We start from the raw sequence: 21,417 nt of genomic DNA on the forward strand, positions 1-21,417 counted from the left end.
CAGACAGCATTTTTTGGGCGTGTTCGAACAATTCCCAAAAGCTGTCTAGGTAGGCAGCTCAGTAGTTTTGAAACACAGCTCAAAGTCTCTCTGGATCATGAACCTCATTTACCTTCTCCACTGTTTAGCCTAGCTTAGCCAGCCTGCTACTGAACTGGACATGTTTTCTGTAATATAAACATCCAAATTGCCCCGGTATTTTCTAAAAGCGTTTATAAACATAAAACAGCGATGGAAATGGGATTTTATGTTGTAGTTCTATCCGTCCATCCCAACACAACTCGACAAAACCCATCGCGCTGAATTAAACGGGTCGACTAGCTGTTAGCAAGCTAACAAGCAAGAGAAGAGAAAGAAGTTTGGACTGTTCAAGTTAATTGTCCCCTACGTTCGAATTGGATTATTTTGGGAGTTGTTTGGCCTTTTTAATGGTTCCAGGTCAGTATCTCTCTTGAGAGTTGTGGTTAATATTGAGTTTATTGCTATCAATGTATTTGCCTGTGTGTTATTTGAAACAGTCGTTACACGTATGGATTTTTTTTTCTTTTACCAAAACATTGTTATTAAATGCACAATATGCAACTGTGGAGGCCTGGTGTTGACCCCAATATGATGGTTATGTTTCTGTTTAAGCAAGTTAATGAAACTAAAATGTCGATATGGTATGTTTACAATATGGTATCATCATCCTAAATGAGTGCTTATATAGAGGAAACAGCAATAAGACTACATTTACTGATGATCAGATACTGTAGTATGTGTTTGTGTGGTAGGGTTGTGAAAAGGAATGTGCTTGTTAGTTTATAATTAGATTTGTGGCTCCATTTAAGCCTTTAATGTATTAGGGAGCTCATAAATGCGTTATTGCGCTGACGAAGTAATTGGAGTCTTAAGGTTTCTCATTGAGCTTTAGATTAACCTTCATGTGCCATGAAATTTAGCCACCCCGGTCAAAGCAAGTTGCAAACCCACCAGGTAAACAAACAATGTGCATGAGACTGGTCAACATTTGTCAAATATTTTGGCACATGCTTATTTATCTGTGGTACACTGACTGTCAGTATGAACTGTGTCTTTGGGAAATATTGGCTGTAGGCGCTGAAAAAGCGGCTTTGTGAGAAATCAGTGCAGTGGTTGTGGAATATCTGTGCAGAGCAAAACATGTTCAGGCAGCATGAGGCGTTCAGAGTGGTTTGTCTCTGGGATTAGGGTGAGAGGCTCTTGTTTTGCTGTTTGAAAAGCTGCATCTGGGTGGAAAGGTTGGAAGATTCAATGATGAGAATTGACAGGGTTTTGAGCCTCCTCCCTGAATAGCCGGAGATGTTAAATGTCTGTGCTCCATGCAGGTATTTATCTCCGGTTTGAATGTGAATGAAGGAGTCAGATGGAAAACGGGGGCATGAAAATTGGTGGCTTACAATTTGTGTGGCTCTTTGTGCAGCAAGATAAATATCAAATTGAGTTTTTCATTAAATAAAGGACGGAGACCTTGCCGGCAATGCAGAGAGAACCAGAGTATGACCTCGAGTCGATAAAGGAAGATTTCAGACCGCCTCTGGCTAGCGGTGAAAGCTGAGAGTGGTGAACTTTGAGTCAGCTGGTTGTGTGGCTCTCTCAGTCTCAACTATGTAGTTTGCCTTTGATTCATTGTGCAGTGCATTTCGACATGCACACCTTAAAGAATATTCGAAGGTTCAATCGACAGCATTTGTTTAGGGCTACAACCATGGGCGTAGAGGACGGTGGGGACGTGTCCCCCACACTTTTAAATGGTTAGTTCATCCAAAAATGTAAATTCTGTCATTTATTACTCGCCCTCATGCCGTTCCACACCCGTAAGACCTTCGTTAATCTTTGGAACACAAATTAAGATATTTTTGTTGAAATCTGATGACTAAGTGAGGGCTCAGCAATGACATTTCCTCTCTCAAGATCCATTAATATACTAAAAACATATTTAAATCAGTTCATGTGAGTACAGAACATCTATAAGAATGCAGCATGCAATCAAATTCATTGTCAATCATTTTCATTATCAATTATTATAGTTTTTATCAATTAGTTGTTGCCACCCTACATTTGTGCCATTATGTTTGATTGCTACAAAAACATAATTTTGACTTATCTCTCGCTTTCAAAGCAAAAAACAAGTTCATGGTGAGAATGAGATGCTTACAATGGAAGTTAAATGAGGCCAGTTTTTGGCTGGTTTAAAGAGTATAAATGTGAATCGTACAATTTTAATTCTTTTTTTTTTTTTTTTTTGTTCTTGTTAAGTTGTAAAATTGGTTGTAACTTTACACAGATATTTTTTGTGCATAAAAGTGCAAATTGTTTGCAGCTGTGAGTGACTATTGAAAAAGTATTATTTTTTGCAAATTTTGTGAATAATGTAAACAGATTATTGAAATCAAAATGGACAATTCTTGTTTTTTATGGAATATCGCACTATTATAAATTGATTTATCTGTGCACATCATTTTAAAAAGGGGCGGGACAACCCATCACTCACATGACATCACAGTAACAGGAAACCACAGTGGTCCAATCAATTCCAGATATATTTTTTTTTCTTGTTCTAGAAAGTGAAGTGACATGTGGCCAAGTATGGTGACCCATACTCAGAATTTGTGCTTTGCATTTAACCCATCCAAGTGCACACACACACACACACACACACCCGGAGCAGTGGGCAGCCAATGCTGCGGTGCCCAGGGAGCAGTTGGGGGTACGGTGTCTTGCTCAAGGGTCTCACCTCAGTCGTGGTATTGAGGGTGGAGAGAACGCTGGATATTCACTCCCTTCACCGACAATCCCTGCCGGACCTGAGACTCAAACCCATGACCTTTGGGGTACAAGTCCGACTCTCTATCCATTTGGCCACGACTGCCCCTGTGAAGCCGTTTCACTCGGATATACATCATTATAGGGAAGAAAAACTATTGGGGCTTTCGTGCCGAATAGTCCTCGGAACTTAGTTATAGGAGCTAGCCACTAGGATAGTTTCCCAAGAGCTAATTTCTCCCCCGGGCCATGTTTCTGGTTGCATTCGCACTGGCAATAGGAGCTGTGAAGCAGCTGACAGTGGCGTCTTTAAGCGCTGCATTTAAAAACGTTAAAAACTGGTGAATGGAGGATGCCGTGATCAGAGCTGTGCTTGTTGTGTGTCGTGGGTTTCGTGATAACGGAGATGGAATGTAAATGTATAATTTGTGTGACTGAAAGAGCAAAAAGTGGGGCTAAGAGATGAAATCTCCTATGAAACATTTCAGTATTACACAAGCACAACCCTGCAGACAACAAGTAAATGTTGTTATTGCTGTTTTCCATGTTCGTGAAGTAAATATGTTTACACAGCTTTTTAAAAATACAGTGTCCCGGTGTTTAACATGCGTTTGACCAATCAACGTACACTTGCATCACTGATAGTTCATATAATGCTGGGTTAGACCCTACTCTCAAGTAGGAGCTAATTTAGTTCCCCCAAAAGGAGTTCCTAGAACTAAAATCGTTCCTAGTTCCTGCGGTGCGAACACAGCGAAATCCGGGTACTAAGTTCAGCCAATAGTCCTAGGAACTGTGGAAAGGTTCCTCCCGTGTGAAAGCACTCTTCACAACTTCTGTTTCATGATGACCTTTAGTTGTGATGTTTTTGTATGCGATTCTTGTAACCCAGGGCTGAATGTTTATTCAGAATGAGGCTAATAGTTAGGGCTTCCCCCTTATATTCAATTAATCGTTAGTCGTCTAGAAGAGGCTTAGTCAACCCGACATTTTGTTAGTAGGTTAGTTGTGGGGAAGTCACACAGTCTGTGAGGGACAGATTGTTAACGCCGAGTCCTTGTGTTAATTACAGTATGTCAGGCAGGAAATCCAAATGTTCGCCTATCATCCATCGACCTCAAGCAGAGTAGGGCCGAGTGCTCTTGGAGCAGAACAAGGAGCGATTTCTAATGAGAGACGAGCGCGACACACGGCTCGAGCAGCAAAACTTTTATTATGCCACAGTCGCCGCTTCCGCTTCTTTCGGTCAAGCGTATGTGGGGTAACGCAGCGCTGTTTCATCATATTCGATAAATTTGAGTGTTGAAAATGATGCTATAACATTGTTGCACATTGCTGTAAGCTAGAATGATATTAGAATATCATATTAATAAATGCCGGATGGCTTGTTGTTAAATGGCATGCAATTAATTTTAAAATATATGACTGAGAAAATGCTGTATTACTGATACTAAAAATAAAGCTGCATCTGATTATGTTGCTTGACATTGCATTGTCTCTGAGGCATGATGAAAACTCGTACTCGCAGAAAAAAAAAAAAAAAACGAGATTCAAACAATGAGACTAAACATGTTGAGCTATATAACAATAATTCATTTTCTGTCTATAAATGTAACCAAACAGTTGTTCCCTTATCCTGGTAAAAATGGCTTATTTCTCTGGATTTAAGCATTCTTGGAAACATCTGGAATAATGCAAGTTCACAAGCCAACAAAATATATAACACCGTTCTAGTGGCTTTTGCATATTTTAATCCAAAAAATCTTACATTTTGTGCCTTTAAATGAACAACTAATAGTTGACTATAAAAATCTTTAGTCGGGGCCGCCCTACTAATAGCAGATCATTTTCATATGAGATTGTTCTTAGAAGTTGGTATATTTGTGCAAACGGCAGCAACGGTTGCAGCGTTGCAAGTGCGGATGTTCTGACCCTCTCCCATCAGGTTAAACCCCTTTACTAGAGGATTGGACCCGGGTGAGACTGCAGTCTGTAGCGCATCTAATGCTCTTGAGCTCTTGCTGTGCAGTGCCATGGGTTCACCTCTCATGACTGGATAGAGTCAAGGGGGTTGATCTGCCAGGAGCAATCAGGCAAATTAAGCAGGGCAGTGGGAAGCGGTGTGCGCTTAGAGCTCAATTTTACTCTTGCAGCACATCAATAGCTCAGCTTTCTTCTCTCTTTCTCTGAATAGCTGTGTTTTTGTTTTATGAAACATTAGGACAAGTGGATTTATGTAACCGATGAAGGAAATAGTTTTAAATCCCTATAGTCGCAGTTTACTGACATTACAACAAAGCTTTCAATTTAGGGCATTACTAGTGATTGGGATTTTTTGCGTAATGCTATCACTCGTTTGGTTTCGAAAGAATTATGGTGAGCAAAATGGTAATATCCAAATTGCATGAGAGCATTTGATTTTATCAAAATGCCCTTGTGATCATTGACTCTCAAATGGTCTGATTGATATCAAATATTATCCAATATATCAGTTGTTTGTTTCAAAATATAAATAATTATTGATTATTTTATCAGAAAAGAAATTCTAGATTGAAGATGCATCCCTTCATATTAATGCTTTATTAGCGAACTAAAATTTAAAGTAATTTAAAGTCTTTTTGGAGTTTGACAACCTCTATAGTCAGTCAATGTATTCTTTAACTAATGATTTCCTAGACAAGTTTTTTTAAGCGTTTGTGTTGATGGCAGTCATTTTGGCTGCCCTGTTCTTGTGGGTGTAGTTTCAATACAAAATCTCTGAATCTTATAATTTGCTATTCCTTTAATTTTTTGTCAAATAGTGGCATGTAGATAAAGACATTTCAGGTTGGTAATAAATAAATAAGATATAGCCTACTGATTATATCTAGACCATTAATTTTGTCAGAACCCTAATGAATGGGTGTCATGCGCCAAGTGTTGAAATGTAAAGTGCGTTACATAATAGCTGTGTACCAAATGATGAGTATACTCAAGAAAAATGTTAACGTATCATCATAATTTCCATGTTCAATTTACTTTGTCATCTACCACCGGATATGGACCTCTGGATGGGGGCAAGTGTTTGTTGTTCCAGGAAGTTGATGTAATGAAGATAAAATACATTAAAAAAAAACCTGCAAAATGAAGCTTAATATCCTTCTTGGTTACAGACACAATGTTGCTGTACTATGGGATTGCATGACAATGTTATTACAAGGGCTGTCAAGCGATTAAAAAGTTTAATCTGATTAATTACATGATGTGCCGAATCCGATTAATTAATGCACATCAAAATTGGCTGAGAAATGACTCCCAAAAGATCATTTAAACTCATTATTGTGTTAAATAATAAAAGCATCAAATAGACATCACAAAAACTCATACAGGAGCATTTTTGCCCTGATACCTTCAATTTAAGGAGCATTATAACTGCAGTGCATTCTGTAGGCTACATCACTCACTCAGTGAGTTGTTGCCCTGCTTCATGTTCGTCACTAATCAACTGTACGAAATGTAAGATGAACTACGTAGATCTGGGGCAGGGCGGGTGCGTTAAATGCATTAAAGGATTAGTTCACTTTCAAATGAACATTACCTAAAGCTTTACTCACTCTCAAGCCATCCTAGTTGAATATGACTTTCTTCTTTCTGATGAACACAATCAAAGATATATTAATAAATATCCTGACGCATCCGAGCTTTATAATGGCAGTGAGCAATACCAACGAGTATGGGCTGAAGAAACTGCTTCCATCCACATCCATCCATCATAAAGAGGTACTCCACATGGCTCCAGGGGGTTAATAAAGACCTTCTGAAGCGAAGCGATACATTTGTGTAAAAAAAAAAAAAATCCATATTTAACAAGTTATGAAGTAAAATATCTAGCTTCCGCCAGACCGCCTTCCGTATTCAACTTATGAAGAAAGTGTAAAGCTCTAGTAGTTCAAAAAGCTTACGCTACGTCCTATGCCTTCCCTATTCAACTTACGGAAAAAGCTTAACTGATGTGAAGCCAGTTCTGTTTTTTGTCGTAAGTTGAAAACACTGCGAGTTTTGCAACCTTTTTTTCAGGAATTATCAAGGAAATTAAATTTTGTATGATCTCACTCATGTTGAAATATTTTGATATTTCTGGCCTCCGTTATTCAGGCAGCATCTCATTTGTTGCATAACACAAGAGCCTGTGCTTTTCTCCCCATGTTTGATTAATGTTCATGAGTCTCATGGTTGATTAGTTGACATAAAACGCTTACACAAGTTAGCCTAATTGCTCGTCAGTAATTAAAAGCAGCGTCATTTGAACAGCGACTCTTTGCCAAGGCTTAGCCTAAGTTTAAGACAGTGACAGATAATGTATTGAATAGGCTCTGAGTACATCCTTTATCACTTCTATTCCTTTTTATTTTTGTTGACAAGTGACCCGAGATGGTGGTGGTTTCAGTTCTTGCGAAGTTTAAGTGCACTTTGGGCCAATGATCACAAGTTGGTTAAGTTTGTGCAGAGTGCAAAAGTACAAGTGTTAATAACCGTGGTAATATAAATGCTTAACTGCTGCCCTTGAACTGCCTGTTTTGTTTCATGATAGGCCTGCTTGTTATCAGACTTTTTAAGAATGTTCTGTTCATTTGACTTGTCAGGAATATTGTGAAATTGCATTTACTGGAAAACATCAAATATTTTGTTACTTCATGCACTGAAGTGTAGTGTAGTGGTCCTATTAAATTCCCTTTTTTTCTGTTCATTTTTCTGGATTGTTTTTATTTATTTATTTTTTTTTTTTTCAAATTTTTCAAAATTCTGCTTTAATGGTTAAATTAAATATAATTAATCAAAAAGCATGTCTAGTTGAAATCATGAAGCATATACAGTTAAACAATAATTTATCAATCCCTACAAAGTTGTATTCAGTTATTCCTGAATACAAATTCCAAATTCCATTCCAAATTCCAAAAAAGCATGTCTAATTAGTTGAAATCATGAAGCATATACAGTTAAACAATAATTTATCAATCCCTACAAAGTTGTATTCAGTTATTCCTGAATACAAATTCCAAATTCCATTCCAAATTCCAAAAAAGCATGTCTAATTAGTTGAAATCATGAAGCATATACAGTTAAACAATAATTTATCAATCCCTACAAAGTTGTATTCAGTTATTCCTGAATACAAATTCCAAATTCCATTCCAAATTCCAAAAAAGCATGTCTAATTAGTTGAAATAATGAAGCATATACAGTTAAACAATAATTTATCAATCCCTACAAAGTTGTATTCAGTTATTCCTGAATACAAATTTCATTATTGTTTTCAGTTTTAATTTTTCTGAATTCTGTTTTAATGATTAAGTTAAATTTTAATAATCAAAAAGCATGTCTAATTAAGAATTCATAAAACAGTTTTATTAAATTGTTTCCCAAAAAAGTTAAATTTGACAATAATATTTTTATTTTACAATAAAATGCATTTTTCCTGATGTTCTGCATTGTCTGTTTTAATTTTTCTGGATTTATTATTTCATAAAAATGTATCAAAAATGGAAAAAAAAAAAACAACCTATGACCCTACTTATTGCGGTGTTGAAAACCAGCAAAAGTAATCAACGTAAAATCTCCAGAGCTGTCTTGGTTATGAATGTTGTTTTTGCCTTCTATAAAGATCTGTATTTAAAATGAAAGCTAATATGTATGTCAGACTACTTTTTTTTTTTTTTTACAAATATTTAGTAAATATTAAGTTTTCTCCTCTGACCCATTCGTAAATAAACACATGCACATTCTTAAGACGAAAAACGTGCATAACACAGCATTGCACATGTGCAAAAATCTGATTGAGAAAATGGTTGAATTTAAGAGCCAGATTTACTAAACGGGGCAAATTAGCGTAAGGGCGCAATTCCACAAATGCGCTGATGGGAGTGGCAAGTTTTGCACGTGATCTACTGCTGACGTGCAAGTTAAAGAACACAGATGTAGTCAAATCATTTACATAATGACAAACGCAATCTACCAAGATTAGCGCAAATTAGCATTGGGTCGCAAATAAGCAGAGCTGATGCTCATCAGGTGTGGGTAGACACAGGTGCAATTTGTTACATGTAAAAAAAATAAATAAAAAAAAACACCATTTAATAGGACCATAACAATCCTCTGGCATTGCAAAGAAATTAATACGAGTGGAAAATATACTATCCCTTCTACTACGCACTCTCTGTTCTCTGCGGTGTCTCCTCCTAACGGCAACAATTGTAGCAATGTCACAAAATGGGTTAAGACATGCTTTTTTTTTTATTTTATTTTTTTTATAATAGCGCAAATACCAGTAAATTGACTAGTGCAAACATTAGTAAATCATGTTGCGTGATTCATTTAAATACTCTCCTTCCATAAATTTTGCTTCTGAAAGGGAAACTCCTACAAGTGCATATGCAATAAGGTCAGCCGCAAAAAAAACGACTCCGTCCACGCCTTTTCAGCGCCAATTTTGCACTGCGTGTCTTTAGTAAATAGTTTTTAACACCAAAAGAGGGATTGCGCTGGCGCAAGCTGTTAGTAAATCTGGCCCTAAGTATTTACACGCTTACATTTTTTCCTATTCATCGGATTATTTCAGTTCCAACCATTCCCCTCCAGCCCGATTTGACATTTTATTCGAATTGAACTGGTATTTTCATGAAAACTTTTCAGATTGTTTGAGCCATTAATCCAATTGCTAACAGATTATTTGGTTGCATGTAAAAGTAGCTATTGATAATCACGTAGAATTCCTTTCATATAACATTATTTCTCCATTTTATTTTGCACCATGGGAAGTCTGTATCTTAATGCTTTTCGCCACACAGATTATCTGTCAAAGCACATTTATTGTTGTGTAGCAATCACTCTTTATGGCATTGAAACGTCTGGGATGCTCTCTAAATCCAGTCCTGATATGTTTCAGATGCATGTTACTAGCAATTAACTCTATTGCTCTGCTACGGCGGTATTATCAAAATAATGGACACTTAGCAGAAACTCAACCAGCTGTTTTTCCACTGCTAATCTTTTAATGTTGAAGGGAGTTGAGGTAAAGGCATTTATTTTTCCTCTTAGTCCTGGAATCATCCTTTATTTTCTTTTCATAAAGCCCTCTTATCATTAAAAGGTCCTGAAATCTTTCGGCATCCATTAAACGTGAGTGTAATTGAGGGCTGTACTAATCTTTTGAGTCTAATCTGTAGTATATCACCGAGAGGATGGTTTTTCATTGGATAAGTCTGATCCAATCAGAGAGAATGGAATGTGCAATAGCAGTCAGGTTCTGTGTTTTATGTGTTGATGTTGCCTCACTCAACCCTAGTGACATTGGGGTGGTGAAACTTAGAAAATGAGATGTGAAAAACAAATCAGAGCTCGAGTGATTTGTGGAGGCCCCAAAAGAGCACTCGAGTGCGATCAAATCCTGGCCTCGGTTTCAAAAAACCTCATTATCTGTACTCCCACAAAAAACACAAATTATCGCTCCACCCTGAAATGAATTCTCTCATACACCCTTAAATCAGGCTTTCCTCCCTCACTTTAGCTACTAAGCACCCTTATTTAGCACTTCACAAGTCCGCATATGTCCAGGTACATGGTTGGATTTTCGTACCCTGTCATCCAGTTCAAGGAGTTAAGGGGACGGTCCCACAGATCGTTCCTCACCTGCCTCGTCCTCTGCCCTCTCCGCCAGCCCCCCTCCGACACTGAATCTGTTTGTTGTTTAGGGAAGAGTAATTAATCTCCAGGAGGAGCGTGCCAGATCGCCGCACTACATAACAATTTGTCTTCTTCGCCGGGGTGGTGGCTAAATTTTTGCCTGGCCCGATCTCTCCTTGCTCTCTTCCTGCTGGAACGTAACACTGAGCAAGCTGTCGCTTCACCTCTCCGTCAACAAGCCAGTGTTTGTGTTCACTTCGCCAAAGTATCAGCTTCTCGTCATCTGAGCAGGGGTACATCAGCAGCTGGTTGCTTATCTTTTGGCACGCCTGAGACACTTCACTTCATTAATAGATGGCAGTGTTGCTATGATCGTGCCTAGAGGTCCGATCCGCATGCAGTCCTCTGCGCTCTGAGATGGAAATCTACAAACTTGATACAAGATCTAATCTTTCTTCTTTATTTTTGTACTTTTTTTTTTTTTAATTTATGAATTCATATAAAAAAGCCCTAGGTGATTGTCAGACTTTAGCTAAACTAAGGTCTAATTAAGAAACCTTATAGGAATAGTTCAGATCGATCAGCCAGGGATCGGAATCGGACGATTTTCCTCTTTTTTTCCTCTCACTTTTTACAGATTCCGAGCCGATCTCTTTTGTTACCAGCGGCACAGGAAGTAACATCAGCCACGCGTTCTCGCTCTCTTCTCTCGACGGCGAAGTGGCACACACCTGCGCGGGCACCTCCTCTCTCCCTCGTCTCATTCGCTCCGGTTAAATAGTGTATTGCGTATAATTTGTATCGCGTATAATTTTGAAGCAAGCAAGCCACGCTCCGTGTCAAACAGAGACAGAAGTCAAAAGTCACAACAAGCACAAAAAGCACGTGGCTTACTGCACTTAAATGGTCAAATACAAAATTATGTCAAAATGCCCGTCATGGCGATTTTTTTTTTTTCAGATAAACAGTCAGTTTTGGGTCGTTAAATAGTTGAGAAAGAGAACGCATTTGTGTAACTGTAGGGCTGCACGATTAATCGCATGCTATTCTCACGCGCATTTCGTCAGTAAAGCCGGTTCCCTGATTACCGCTAAATCGCCATCACCTGCTTTCAAATGAAGCGGCATTTAATAGACAGAGCCGTAGATCACTGAAAAGCCACGCAATATCGCGTTCATATCGCAGATGAATCGCCTGCGATAATGAACGCGATATTGCGTGGCTTGTCTGTGAACTACGGCTCTGTCTATTAAAAGGCGCTCCGTTTAAAAACAGGTGATGGCGATTTAGCGGTAATCAGGGAACCGGCTTTACTGACGAAATGCGCGTGAGAATAGCATGTGATTAATCGTGCAGCCCTATGTAACAGTATTGAGTCCGTTTATAAACTCTTAAAGGAACAGCAGTCCAGTACTCCTGTTGCTGTCTGTCATGTTCTTAGAAAGAAAATCGGAATCGGCAAAAATCGTTATCGGCAGATCACACTACCAAAAATTCGGGAATCGGAATCGGCCAAGAAAATTGCAATCGGTGCATCTCTATCCTAGGTGTATATGACTTTCTTTTTTCAGCCACTCAAGCCTCAGCCCTTCCTTCAGCCAAACACAATTGGATTTATATATAAAAAAAAAAAATCCTGGCTCTTCCAAGCGTTATAATGGGAGTGAATGGTACCGTAGATTTTGAAGCCCAAACAAGCGCATCAATCCATCATAAAAGTAATCCATATGGCTCCAGGGGGCATTCTGAAGCAAAGCGATTGTTTTTTGTAAGAAAAATATCCATATTTATATGTTTTAAACTATAAGAAGAAATTTATAAACACCAAGGATGAATTTTAATTTTTCTCACCCTTTTAAAGGGGTAGTTCACCCAAAAATAAAAATTGTCATCAATTGCTCACTCAAGTCATTCCAAACCCATAAGGCTTTTGTTAATCTTCAAAACACATTGAGATGTTTTTCTATCACTTTATATGATGAAAAGGTTTAATTTAGGTCTTAAGGTTTTAGGTTTTATTTACATCTAAACAATGACTAAGTTTACATGTGCACCAATGTGATTTTATTTATATATTTTTACAATAAACAGAGTAAGAACTTAATCGCAGTAAGATGTTTACATGACACAACTCACAAGCAAATCTCTTCACTCCTGTTTACATGCAATTTTCATTATTCTGATTATGTTAAGAAGTGTGGTAATTTTTTACAGCACGTATTCACATACCCAAATGTAAAGCACAAATGATGAACGCACTCTTTTAATCCACTTATGTCAAATTCAAAACGCATTTCTATGGACTATTGTATATTTATCGGCACCATGATGAACATGCCGCTGTAACAAGGATTGCCTACGTTGCCGTCACATTCTTCGCACCATCTCTGGACAGATATTCTGGAGTTTCTGGGGTTGAAAACTTCAGAATAAAGTCACCTTCATGAAGTTGTGTGAACAACATGTCGTATTTGTATGTCAGAACACACGCACACTTCTGTGTGCTTTCAAATGCTGCCGTGGGTTGATCATTGTAGCCAATCACAGACATATCCGATGAGCGTGTGAACACAAAGGCCAATCAAAAGTGTTTACGAATGTTACAAGTACCGACTTGGTATCGCGGTTGGTACGTTTGAAAAAGTGTCTGTTTGTTTTTGTCAGTACAATAAAAGACAATGGGTTCTAATGGGACCCCACTGACTGAAATCAAAAATAGTTGAAACGGTCTTCAAAATATTTTCTTTCGTGTTTCACAGAAAGAAAAAGTCATACAGCTTTGGAAAGACATCAAGTTAGTAGATGATGACAATTTTCATTTTTGGCTGAACTATTCCTACTGTGCAAAATAGTTGTTGTTGCTTTCTGACATTTCTTGATGAAATTGCTTAAACCCTTTCCATGTCTGAGAAGTATTAACTTTTCCATACAAGTTCCTGTTAAATTGTGCCATCTGGTCAAGTTTTTTTTTCCTTCCTCACTCCAACAAGCTTGCAGATTGAGTTCATTTGGAGAGATCAGACAAATTTCTCAGTAACCAGCACATGCTGGGTTAAATTTGTCTTAAGAAGGCCTGCACATTTCCTGACAGATGGACGGCATTTGGAATGAAAAACAACTGCTCTTGCTCTGAATTTTTATAAGCTGTTGGTTGTAGGCTGGGGTCTGCTAAAATGGCCATGACTGTTGTCTGAAATTTTAAGGATCTTTACAGACAGCCGCATCTTGACCTGGTTTCCATCAAGGGAAACAAACCAAAACAAACTGAGTTAATGCAATTTTTGTGTTTCTTGCTCATGAACTGATACCTATATTGTGAGACGTGAGCATGCAGTTATGTTGGCCTCTCTTTACGTTCTCTGATCTGGTCACACTTGTCTTTGGTGGGGCTCCAGGAAGGCTTTGCTCCTCTGGCAGCGGCGGTAACGCTTGGATGCAGAACAGTCTTTGTTACAACCCTGTAAACAGCAGCACACAGAGAGGAATATAGAAGGCTGCAATGTTTCCAGCACACCTGCTCACCCCATTCACGTTTTTTTCAGCACAGTCCGATTGTGACAATGTGACGGAGCCACGGATGCTTTAATCTGCATGATCCTGTAATCCAGTAGGCGTAAACTGTGCAGTTTGTGCCGCTGCAGGTGGGCTCTGCTGACAGCAGCGCTATTGCTACAGCATCTGTAATCACCACTGATACCAGCTAAACAATCTCAGCTGTGTTTAACATCCGACCTGATAAATGAATGAACCTCATTCACTAGAGCCAGGTATAACAATGACTCAGTCATGTTTGCTACGGCAAGCATCACTGGTGCTGTTGCTCATACATGGGATTATGTTTTTTCAAAACCCCTTACTTTAAATATATAGCGTCAGAACAGCTCATTCCGCACCATTTGTGATACAGACATGAATGAGCTCTTGTGTTTCTGAGTGATTCTTGTTTCAATCACTTTTGGGAATTTATTTGGTAAATGTGTTTCCATTATAGATTACGCATGATTATGCATGCTGACTAAAACCTGTATTCAGCTCAAGTGAGTATACTTTTTCTTCTCTTTCTTTTTTCTTTTTTTTTTTTTTTTTTTTTTAAATTGATTCACATCTTGGTGTTTCTATAGTCTCTAATCCTTGTTTAAAATTACATTGAGATGTACCAATATACAACTTTTGGCTAAAATTAAGTTTTTGTATCTAAATACTAATTTATATATATATTTCAATATTTTTGGCTAAATAAAAAATAAAACACTAACATCAATTGTTTTTAATGCTATAAGTAAATTTAGGCATCACAACATTTATATTCTACTGTATAAAAAAATGGATATTAATTTTACATTTGACAGTTTTTTTTTAATGAGTTGAACTTTTAACTTCACTCGTGAGGAGCTGCAAAATTCAATTTAGTTTCAATTGGCTGTCAAAATGTTTTTATCATGATTATTAAATGCTGCTTTACAGGACTATAGTATGTATCGTTACAATATGAGATATATATTTTAATGTGATAAAAAGTATATATTCTTTTAAGATAAAAAGTGCCGGGGCCGTGACTTGGGGGCGTGGCCACTGGACAGATTTTCCTGCTTTTTATCTCTAGCTGATCACATGCTTGATCTTTCATCATCTGGAAAAAATTGTTCTGAAAGTGATTCTAATGATATTGTTCCTCTATGTCAAGTTTTTGATGTTATCTAATTCTTTTAGAATTTGAACAATTATTAAAACTTTATAGTTATGGTTAGGGCTGGGCGATATATCGAATGCTTTTGTCACGCGCATTTCGTCAGTAAAGCCGGTTCCCTGATTACCGCTAAATCGCCATCACCTGCTTTCAAATGGAGCGCCATTTAATAGACAGAGCCGTAGTTCACTGACAAGCCACGTGAATCGACGTCGATATTGAACGCGATATCGCGTGGCTTGTCAGTGAACTACGGCTCTATTAAATGCCGCTCCATTTGAAAGCAGGTGATGGCGATTTAGCGGTAATCAGGGAACCGGCTTTACTGAAGAAATGCGCGTGACAAAAGCATTCGATATATCGCCCTATCAGCCCTAGTTATGGTTATCTTTTTGTTATGGTTATGGATTATTATCGTCTTTGGTGTGAACGTGCCTTTAGACTGCAAGGGTAGTCTAGTCTGTATGGCTAATTGTCTACTTAAAGGATTAGTTCACTTTCAAATAAAATTTTCCTGATAATTTACTCAGCCTCATGTCATCCAAGATGTCCATATCCTTATTTCTTCAAACGAAAAGAAATTAAGGTTTTTGATGAAAACATTCCAGGATTATTCTCCTTATAGTGGACTTCAGTGGCCTCCAAACGGTTGAAGGTAAATTAAAAATTACAGTTTCAGTGCAGCTTCAAAGAGCTTTAAATGATACCAGACGAGGAATAAGGGTCATATCTAGCAAAACAATCGGTCATTTTCGGAAAAAAATGTACATGCTTTATATAAACAAATGATCGCCTTCCAAGTGGTTCCGCCAAAACCGCACTTTCGTATTCTTCAAAAAGCTTACGCTGTATGTCCTACACCTTCTCTATTCTACTTGCGGAACGAACGCAGCGCTACTTCCATTTTTCCCGTAAGTAGTGATATATAAAGCATTGATGAATGTTTTCATCAAAAACCTTAATTTCTTTTTGACTGAAGAAAGAAGGACATGGACATCTTGGAGACATGGGGGTGAGTAGATTATCAGGAACATTTTATTTGAAAGTGAACTAATCCTTTAAACTGCATAGCAACACCCTGGTGACCGACACCTTACTAGCATCATGAATTGTTTTGCTGTAGAGTTTGTTGCATGTGTTGTGTTCAGTCTTGTGTAGTTTTTAGTTGGTGTTTGGCACTTGCAGTCTTGATGGTCTTGTCAAAATTGACAAGTAAATAGACTTGTGACACAGGGTTGGGCTTCCATTCGTCACTTACAGTCTTGTGAGGCTACTATTTGTCTTTCTCATGTCTGAACATGTTTTTGTGTATATGAAAGAGTATTATAATTGAATGCATCAGTCTTTGTAAATGGAAGATTGATGAAATGTCATTAGGTCATGCTTTGGTGGAGCCACAGCGTTGTTTTGCTTTCCTTCAGGCGGCTGCTGCCTTTTGTCCCTGCGTACTTTGCTTGACTGTATTTAGGCATCAGTGTAGTTTTTTATGTTTGCATCAGGCCTCAGGTGTGGCGGGAGATGGGGGTTATTCACGGTTGAAGAGAGCACTCAAAGGTTTACAATATGTGCTGACACTGATCTTTACACTGTTAAATGGGCCTCCTATGAACATTTTTATATTCCCTAATTACAAGCAGTTAAATCCCCTAATGAATCCATTGATGTTAGAAGAACACAACTGCTGATACAAGTTGGTTATTAGAATGTTTGTGTTTTAATTACATAATTTATATTACTATATGATTTCTATACATTGTAATCATTATGATCACAATTTGTAATAATTGCTTTAAAGAGCTTATAGTTTCTGTCTAAATTAATTAGCTAACTGCATTTTCTGTAAAGCTACGTTTTAGCAATATGCATTGTGAAAAGCGCTATACAAATAATTGTAAATTTAATTACATTACATCATTGAATGAGATCATATTAGTAATGTACACAACCATTCAAAAGCTTGGTCAGTAAGAGTTTTGTTTTTTGAAAGAAATTGTTTATTTAGCAAGGACACATTAATTGGTGAAAAGTGACAAAGACATTTATAATATTACAAAAGATTTCTGTTTCAAAGAAACAATTTGAACTTTTCTATTCATCAAAGAATCCTGAAAAACTTTCCACTAAAATATAAAGTAGCACAGCTGCTTTAAAATAAATTACATTTTAAAGTAAATTAAAATAGAAAAGTTATTTAAGTGTAACCATATTTCACTATATTTCTGTTTAAAAACATTTAAAAAAAAAACGTTCGACCCCAAACTTTTGAACGGTAGTTAAAAATTCGTTGTTTGCTTTAAGTGGTTCTTGCTGATGCTTATACTTGTTAAATTTTTACAATTTTAATTGTATTTTATTATAATATTTTTTATTTATGATTTCATTTCATTTTGTTATAAATAGTTTGTTTTAAATAAGCAAATTATTTTAGTACCTATAGATCGTCCTTAGTACCAAAAGATATTCCTTCTCCTGAATTGTTTATATGTGGATTTTCCTCTTGGTGGACTATATAATAGTGTTGTCACAATACCAAAATTTTGACTTCGATACCATACCTAACTTAAATATCACGATACCGATACTTAAACCGTACTACGGCAAAAACCTAAAACAGCAGGAAAAGTAAATAAATAACATATGACAGAACTTCACCAGTGTGCAGGCTGATAATTCTGGATTTACTTCATTGCCATGAAGTTAGTTAGATTTAATATAATTTTTAATGTTTATTATTTTCATGCTCAATAAAATTGTAAATGATTTGCTTTTATGCTTTTTTGCTGTTTTTTATACATGTAGGTGTTTTTGACAGTAAGATTATTGTAAAAATTTGATTACTGTAAATACTTAGAGCAATGTTATTAAAGCATAAATTGGTTTAAATTAACTGCATATACCCTTCACATATTTATGTATTTTTAAATTAATTTTATTTTTGCAACCAGATATCACTTATTAAACTTTAGACTCAATAATACACCTCATGTCTGCTTGCACAAGTAAAATAAATAAATAACACTCATTTAATGTTTGAGAGCATAAAGATAATGCTGGTATCACATTCACTAACCTGTCGCTCTTTAAATTCTTGGCCGACAAACATCCCGATTTGTACAATATGCTTTTGGCTCCCTTCGCTTGCGTTATTTTGTAACATCTTTTGCAGACGGGCTTTGTTGTGTCCGTGGGCTTGCCCTGCAAAATAATGCCATATTTCACTTCTTGCATCTGCTTTCTCAACAATTTGTGGACTGTCTGCAAGAGCACCTGTATATGCAACCATACCTCTCGTTTCGTCACCATAAAAGCCGTTGCGCAGTTGAGAGGAATAAACGCACTCAATGTGCCTAAGAAGCAGAGCGCTGCACGCACACTGCCCCCTGCTGTCACACTTTAGGAAATACAGCTGGCACTCAAAGTACTGGTACTAATAAAATAAAGAAACGGATTGTTTTTAAAAGCAGGGTATCGCGATACCTTTCTAGTACCGGTATATCGTGCAACACTACTACATAATAAATCCCATAGATTTACATTGAAGGAGGGAACAAAGCCATATCTTGAGATCAAAACATCAGAGACTTGGGGTGGATTGATTGATTGGTTGATTGGTTGGTTGATTGTGGCTATTAAGCATCCACTAGGGAACCATCTAGCAGTGTCCACAGAAATGCTTATAAATCAGAACATCTTAGTAACCACATCATAACGCCCTGGCAACAACAGCATCTTGCATTGCCACATATTCTAGTAATATTTGCTACATGAAGTTGCATCATTGTTTACACATTTCTGAGCCTGTGAAGAATTAAATTATTCTCAGCAAGTCTGGAAAGGTCAGCGACAAAAGCACACATTCGTAATCTCAATCAAATGTGAGAGTGCCTGAGCCGCCAGCAGAGTTTCTTACCTCTGCAGAAATATTTTATTCCTAAGATGCAGATTAAAAGCAGTATGACCCACAAGAAATTCACAGAGCAGTGCACTCATTTGGGTATTGTGGCAGCGTTATTTTCCTTAGCATTTGCTCGCTTGTATCAGCTATGTTTTGGAGGGTCGTTACACCCTTCTGGCACTGAGGCTGTTTTGATTACTTTTGCGCAGGATAGGAATTGAGTTCAGATGTCAAGAGCAGTGGCAAAATGACTGCCTTGTTTTTCTCCCCCCCCCTTCCACGTTGTTTTGGTGAAGAGCCGACAAAAGGGTGCTTTGTCATGGAGAGCAGCATTGAAACAAGGAGCAGAGACAAGGGAATGGCAGAGGTTTGTCCAGCAAGTTCCTGAGCTCCATCGACTCTGTCTTACTTGAGGAGAAAACCAAACAGCCTTGACTTCAGTCCTTTGTGCTTCTCAAGGTTATCAAAGGTGCCTGTTTACACCTGGTATTAAGATGCGTTTTGGTCGATCTGATCACAAATGGACAGGGCAAACACATTCCTGTTTACACCTGATATTTTAGCCCATCTCTTGTCCTCTTTCAACCACTTCTGTCCTGATATCTTTGAGGGGAGGGTGTATGGGTTTTTATCTAATGGACGAAATAAGCTTGCACAATTTACATACGAACATGTAGCAGTAGGCAAAGAGTAGGCGGTCTTTTGTGGCTGTTCAAACACATTCAACCTCATGAGCGTCTGCACTACAAAAGCAATCCAGTCAAATGCGTTTTCGACTACCTCTGGAACGTAATCTATATTTAATGTTGTCCACTTTTGATCCAATTGACCAAAACGCATCTTAATTCGTTAATGCTTTAGGATGGATCTACACTACCGGTTAGTAGGGATGTGCAACAGCAATTGAGTACCCGAGTACTCGACCTTGACAGCGACGATCGATCGTGTAAATGATGATCGAAATGTTTTTTTTGTTTGTTTTTTTTCCCCCCTCCTGATTGGTTATAGCAGCACTTTGGCCGGCGCCCTGATTGTTTAGCTTGCCACAGCATATGTCAAAAGACGTGAGAAGAGAGAGAATGGCCTTGAAGTCACGTAGTGATGTCTGGTGTCACTTTGAAAGATGGATGAAAATACAGTTCACTGCAAGCTGTTGATCAGAAGTGTAAATTGAATCCAAAATATTACTGAAATATTATAATAGATAAAAAAATGACAATAGTGATAATAAAATGAAAATGACAGTAATGAAGCCTAATAGAATGTGAATTTGTTGTTGATGGCTGTGTTTTTAAAGTGCAATCAGAGTTACACTTTCAGTCACGTTTGCATTCGCAAACTTTTTGCAGATGAAAGTTGTAATAGCTACATCTGATTAATATAGGATGCTTTGGGATATCAACATTTAAGCCTATTAATATGCTGAATGCACTGAATATCCGTGTTTAGTTTCATGCTCAAATGCAATGCCCGATATCTGAGTTATTTGAGATGGTCATATTGCTTTTAGAAAAAAATAAAATACTGATGTTATAACGAAAAAAGCACTGCTGCATTATTACATTTGTTCAATGGCTTCATTTGTATAATTCGAATGGCTTCGAAAACGTGCAGGCGATTTATGGAATCACTTAATGTAGATGAAAATATAGCATAAATCTGCCATAAACGTAGCATTATAATTAGAACTTTATAGAAATATATAGTAAATTCTGTCCTTGCCTGTGTTTTAGCGCACTGTCATGAAAGCGCATCATGGCTCTCTCTCTCTCTATAGCTAGTAACTACAAGTTCACTGGCATTTGCATCCTTTTGTGCAGATCTTGTAATGTTATATCTATGTTGTGTATCTAAGTTATCTGATTAAAATCATAGGATGTGTCATAGAACAGGCTTCAGTTTATTGGCAAGTCACTCTTCACCTCAGGCAGCTATTCCTTTTAGATGCTTCTTTGTTAATAACATTGCTGCATCATAATCATAATCTAATGGTGTTCTAATCACATGTTCATGTTTTCATAGACAGGTTTTCATGACCTGTCATATTATTTTTAACATTCTTTTTCAGTCTTCAGATATTTTCATTATCTCCATGACGGCCATGTCCCACCCCCCACACACGCCCCGCCGCCCTGAGTACTCGATTATTCGTTTTTGAAACTTATCAATGATCGAAATGAAAAAATGCCAGAAATGCCCATCCCTACTGGTTAGGGATGCTCCATTGATCGGCCGCAGACTGGTATTGGCCGATAATCACATTCTGTAACTCAATTGGGAGTGACATAATTTGGCCGATCTCACTACGTAACCGAACACAATTTGATGAGATAAAAACGGAAAAACAGACAGCTTTGTTCAAAAGTTTTTCTAGATTCAAACGAGCCCACAC

At 37.5% G+C, this 21,417-nt stretch overlaps 1 protein-coding gene across 4 annotated transcripts in view; it reads left to right on the top strand.

The window, feature by feature from the left end:
* ndst1b (N-deacetylase/N-sulfotransferase (heparan glucosaminyl) 1b) overlaps window positions 1–21,417 on the top strand; it is a 101,596-nt gene that overhangs the window by 485 nt on the left and 79,694 nt on the right. Inside the window, exons 1-2 of one of the 4 annotated variants that reach the window (XM_067375096.1) lie at window positions 1–438; window positions 14,435–14,480. The exon at window positions 1–438 is cut by the window's left edge and continues 245 nt beyond it. The exons of 1 other annotated variant lie outside the window; for it this stretch is intronic. The gene's annotated coding sequence lies outside the window, so the exon portion shown is untranslated. The remainder of the gene's footprint in view (window positions 439–14,434; window positions 14,481–21,417) is intronic. 2 more of the 4 variants (XM_067375095.1, XM_067375097.1) reach the window with 2 other exon arrangements.

Source organism: Chanodichthys erythropterus, chromosome 22 (genome assembly GCF_024489055.1).
Source record: "Chanodichthys erythropterus isolate Z2021 chromosome 22, ASM2448905v1, whole genome shotgun sequence".
Classification (NCBI taxonomy): Eukaryota; Metazoa; Chordata; class Actinopteri; order Cypriniformes; family Xenocyprididae; genus Chanodichthys; species Chanodichthys erythropterus.